Genomic DNA, 6,000 nt, shown 5'->3' with positions numbered 1-6,000 from the left:
GGCAGCAAGCAACTAGAGTGGGGGAAGATGAAGTGAGTTTCCAAAGAAAAGTGTATGGAGACCTTGGAAAATATTGTTGAGTGAGTATTTTATACCTTTTTACAGGGCTGGAAAACTCCTAGACTCTTAATAAGAACATATCCCCTTCTTACCGAGGGTTTCTGGTCTAGAACACATACTCAGAATGTGAATATAATTCAAATTTAAAAGAGCTAATATTAATGATACTTATTATATAAAATAGTTGTATTTGTAACAAAACACATATATAACCTGAATACTTACTCACTAGAATATTTACGATTTGTGGGATGGTGGGAAAACTGAATAAGTTAAAATTTGCTCTTTTACAGTGTATTTCAAATTGTGATTTAGAGAATGTTTCCAACGGGCACAAAGAAAATTTTAGTCAGTTAATGAGAGCTTTATAGCAGTTTGCTACTGCATTTTTAGCCACCAACCAAAGTGTATACATAGGTCAGTCCAGGGCTTCTGCTACTATGTAGCCAAGGATTGCCATATATGGCATCAGTGGGAGGAGGAGGTGCTTGGTCCTGTGGAGGCTTGATGCTAGAGGGGTGAGGCAGGAGTGAGTGGGTGGGTGGGTGATTGAGCACCCTCTTAGAGACAAAGGGGAGGAGGATGGAGTGAGGGCTTCCCAGAGAGAAAACCAGAAAGGGGGATAACATTTGAAATGTCAAAAAATAAAATGACTAATAAGTAAAAAATGAAAGAATTTTTATTTTTCTATTTCAATGTGCATAATATTCTAAGAACATATAAAATAATAAAAAATTAAATGTATTTTTAATCTTTAAATTGTCCACTTTTGTGTGTTTTTCTATAGGGCTATAAAATCCAATTATATCGTTCAGTATTGGAATAGTCATTTCTTACTTAGCAGATAGTAAAATGTCATGCCCGATCGGGGTCAGTGACAGTGCATTACATCTCAGGCTGCATTACATATGACAGTGCCTTACATATCAGTGTTGATAACTGTTAGCCCCATTAATTTTGTTTACATTTTTTTATTTGTGTCCTCACATCTGTATGGGCATATAGTGTATGGATTGTGTGTGTGTGTGTGTGCTAGTGACTGCTGTATTATGCATTTCCAGAGGACAGAAGTCACAGGGACTCTGCCTCATTCCTTTAAGACAGGGTCTCTCCAGAAGTTTGTGCTAGGATGGCTGCTGGCAAATCCCCAGTATCCTCCACATTCTCCCCACTGAAGAGGGCTATGGATAGAGACATGCACATGGCTGTTTTTTTTTTTTTTTTTTTTTTTTGACTAATTACTTTAGTCAAGCATTTTTGAAGAAGTAATTCCTAATACCTCCTTAGTTTCAAACTTAAAATTGTAAGTAAAGATCTGGAGCAAAGAGTCATGGAACTAGAAAGTTTACAATGCATTTTTGTAAAAATATTAAATACCAAAAATGTGGTTTTATTTTAAAAATAATCTATGTTAATATATTAATGATTCAAAATTTAATACATTTTATTTTAATTCACAGAAAGAATTCTAAATATTAGTATCTTGTTTTGCCCTGGTGAACAAAGCCCAGAAATCTAATTTGGTATGAATAATGAAACATTCTTCAAACAGTTTTTTATCCATTTATGAATAAAACTGATAGAAACTGTGGAGAAGTATTTCTGATACTGGAATAAAATATTGCTTTCCTCTGATAGGACTGCTACTGGAGTGTTCATATCTTCCTCTTTCCAAGAAGAAGCAGCCCACAGGAAATATGATCTGGGTGCCCTAGGCTGGAATGACAGCATTTGGATCAAGAGGGATGGCTTGGCAGTCAAGTGTTTACCCGGATAGCAGAGGACCTGGGTTCAGTCCCCAGTAAACAAAGGGTGGCTCAAAACTGTCTATAGCTTCTCCCTCAGGGGCTATAATTTCATCTGGCCATTTTCTGATCTTTGCCTATACATGTTATATTGGTGTTTGTGCAGTCATCCTCAGAAATGCTTCCTCTGAAGCAAAAATGCAAGCAGGTTCAGAGACCCACAACCAGACATTATGAGATTAAGTCCAAACTGGAGGTCTCCATCTGGTCCCTCCACTGAAGCTCAGGAAACCATCAGGAGTGTGGAAAGAGTGTAGGAGTCAGAAGGGAATGGAGAGCATCAGGTCAGAAGGGATGGAGGACATCAGGAGTAAATGGCCCACTGAATGAACTAACAAAAGGACAGCATAAACCTCATTTGTCTCCATTTAAGGACCAGGTTTTGATTTTGCATAAAGGCCATAAGGTGCCAGCTCCAGGAATAGACTCTAAGTCCCAGAAACTAGACCATAAGACACCAGCTCCAGAGAGAGAGAGAGAGAGAGAGAGAGAGAGAGAGAGAGAGAGAGAGAGAGAGAGAGAGAATAAAATCCAGAACAACAGGAATCTCAAATGGCTGAGAAGCACCTAAAGAAATGTTCGAAGTCCTTAGTGATCGGAGAAATGCAAAGCAAAACTACCCTGAGATTCTACCTTACACCAGTCATAATGGCTAAGATCAAAACCTCAGGTGACAACACATGTTGGAGAGAATGTGGAGAAAGAGGAACACTCTTCCATTGCTGGTAGGATTGCAAACTGGTTCAATCACTCTGGAAATCAATCTGGAGAATCCTCAGAAAATTGGAAATAGATCTACCTGAAGACCCAGCAGCACCACTCTTGGGAATATACCCAAAATGTGCCCTACCATGCCACAGGGGCACTTTTTCTACTATGTTCGTAGCAGCCTTATTTGTGATAGCCAGAAGCTTGAAACAACCCAGATGTCCCATTAACAGAAGAATGGATACAGAAAATGTGGTTCATTTACACAATGGAATACTATTCAGCTATTAAGAAAAAGGACATCCTGAGTTTTGCAGGCAAATGGATGGAACTAGAAAATATCATCCTGAGTGAGGTAACTCAGACTCAAAAGGACATGAATGGCATATACTCACTAATAAGTGGATATTAAGCCAAAAATAAAAAATAAAAAGTATGGAATATCCAAGATACAGTCCACAGAATTCAAAAAGGTCAACAAGCTAAAGTGCTCAAATGAGGATGCCTCAGTCCCACTTGGGAGAGAGAAGAAAGCCATCATAAGTAGGAAGGGAGGGAGGAACTTGGGAGGGAAAGTGGATGGTGAGGGGCAGGTGGGGTTAGAGGCAAACCTGATCTGTAATTGGCTAAAGGAAAAGGACTAAAGCCCTGAAGGCCAGCAGAAAGAATGGAAAGAGGCAAACTCAGGAAATAGGAGGTTGGGAGGACCCTACAGGATGTACCAGAGACCTGGGAGGTCAGAGATTCTCAGGACTCAAAGGGAGGGATCTTAGATGAAATGATGGGCAGTAGGGAGAGGGAACTTATAGAGCCCACCTCCAGCAGGAAGACAGGACATCAAGTGAGGCATGGGGTTGCCATCCCACAGTCACATCTCTGACCCATGATGGTTCCTGTCTGAAAGAATTACAGGGATGGAAATGGAGGGGACCCTGAGGAAAAGAAGGTCAGACAACAGGCCCAAAGTGAGATCCAGCTCAATGAGAGGTCCCAAGGCCTGACACTATTACTGAGGCTATAGAGGCTCACAAAAAGGAAGCTAGCATGACTGCCCTCTGAGGGACCCAACAAGCTGCTGAAAGAGTCAGAGGCAGATATTTGCACTCAACCAATGGACAGAAGCATCTGACCCCTGTTGCTGAATTGCAGAAGGCTGAAAGAAGCTGAGGAGGAGGGTTATCCTGAAAGAGGACCAGCAGTCTCAATTAATCTGGGCCCCCGAGATCTCTCAAACACTGGACCACTAAACAGACAGCATATACCAGGTGATTTGAGGCCCCCAACAGACATACAGATGAGGACTGTCAGGTCTGTGTTCATTCAGAGATGATGCACATAATCCTCAAGAGACTGGAGGCCCCAGGGAGTTTAGAGTTCAGGTGATGTGAGGGGTGGGGACCTCCATGTGGAGACAGGGCATGAGGAGGAGGTATGGGATGTGGAGCACTAAGAGGCTAGACAAGGGGGGGGAGATAAAATATGTAGTGTAAAAATTAATTAATTAATTAATTAAAAAATAAAATAAAATGAAATCCAGAAAAAGGTCATAACCCCCCCCCCAAATACAGCTTGGGGATAGCCACAAACATTGAGACATATCTTATCTTAGGATGAGCCATCTGTGCTGGGCAGCCCTATCTCATCCTATGGTTAAACATTCATTACATGGGAATGCAGACCATTGACCACCTGTGAACTCCTATCATCCACCAATGAAGTTTTAGATTACCTAGTCCTTCTATAGAGTTTACCTGGTTCCCTATAAGAAGGCCTGAGTGCCTTTATCTGGGGTCATGATTTCGAAAAATGGTTTATCCCCCTCATGGTGATTGTTTCTGCATAATAAATGTTCTTTGTTTTTGTATACTATGAGAGTCTGTGGTCTTCCTTCAGTGATTTCCAGACAATTACACTAATAAAGGTTCATAGGGGCTCATAGAGACTGAAGCAACAAGTCCGTTGCCTGCATGGGTCTGGAGATTTGCATTGACTCCTAGCTTGGTGTTTAACAGTGGAAGTCAATGTGCCTCTGGCTCTTTTGCGTGCTCATGGGACTCATTTTCTTGTTGGGTTGCCTATCCAGACTTCATATGAGAATTTGTGCCTAGTTTTATTGTATCTTGTTTTGTTGTGTTTTATTTTATTTTTCTCTTGGAGACCTGTTCTTTTCTGAAGAGGAAATGGAGGAAGAGAGAGAGGAGATGGACTGGAGACTAGGAAACCGTGATCTAGATTTATTGAATGAATGAAGAATCTATTTTCAGTAAAAAAATAAGTTTAAAAAAGAAAGATAAATAAAACAATGATATTTTATCAGTCCAGGACAATTTCTGAGGAAGCTTTGACAACCCTCAAAACTTATATATACATATATGTACATATAATATTATATAATATATATATATATTATGTATATATAATATATGAAATGATGAAACATTTTCAGTTATAAGATTTCCTGTAGGTGATCATTTGTAAGGAAGATTCTAGTCTCCTCTGATCGATTCTTTTAGGAAAACTGGTAAAAGTTGGAAGTAAGCTATTGCAGATACACACAAAACCTTTCTATTAAAATTCTAGCCAGAGTTACTATGAACGATAGGCAGTACTGAAAACTTTATCTTAATAAAATCCTGACTGAAAAAAATCAATTAAGAATTTTATTAAAATTATCCACTATATCCCCACCTCAATAAATGCCACATTTGGGTCTGAAATTGCTACTTGGAAGTTTCTAATAATCTTCCTATCATACAGTGTTATATTAAATTATTCATACTGTACCCACAGAAACTGCATTTGTAGTTTCAGATCAAGCTCTTTTCCTCACATATGCTGTGAGGTGACATCCCAGAACTACATCAAATGTTGCTTTTCACAGTCAACAGTCATCTTGTCCTCTCGGTAATTTTTCTATATCCACAATTATTATTTAGACCCTGAATTGAGTTTTACCTTTTTTGAGAAATCTCTTCCAGTCTAATTGCTTTTCCCATTATATATGAGTAGATACCATTTGCTTCTTTTTGTTCTAGAGCTTTCAGATATGCTGTCAAGCTGCTAGTGTGTGCTCTCTCCAGTTTCCTTTTGGAGGTACTTAGATTTATAAGTTTTCCTGGTAGCACTGCTTTAATTGTGCCCCATAAGTTTGGGTATGTTGTGCCTTCATTTTTATTAAATTCTAAAATGTCTTTAATTTCTTTCTTTATTTCTTTCTTGACCAAGTCATCATTGAGTAGAGCATTGTTCAACTTCAATGCGTATGTGGGCTTTCTGTTGTTTTTGTTGTTATTGAAGACCAGCCTTAGTCCATGGTGATCTGATAGAATGCATGGGATTACTTCAATCTTTTTATATCAGTTGAGGCCTGTTTTATGACCATGGTCAGATTTGGAGAAGATGCTTTTTGGTGCTGAGAAGAAGGTAT

The sequence above is a fragment of the Mus pahari genome, chromosome 12 (genome assembly GCF_900095145.1).
Source record: "Mus pahari chromosome 12, PAHARI_EIJ_v1.1, whole genome shotgun sequence".
NCBI classification, from domain to species: Eukaryota; Metazoa; Chordata; class Mammalia; order Rodentia; family Muridae; genus Mus; species Mus pahari.
The sequence above is the reverse complement of the archived record's forward strand: the minus strand, read 5'-3'. Positions refer to the sequence as shown.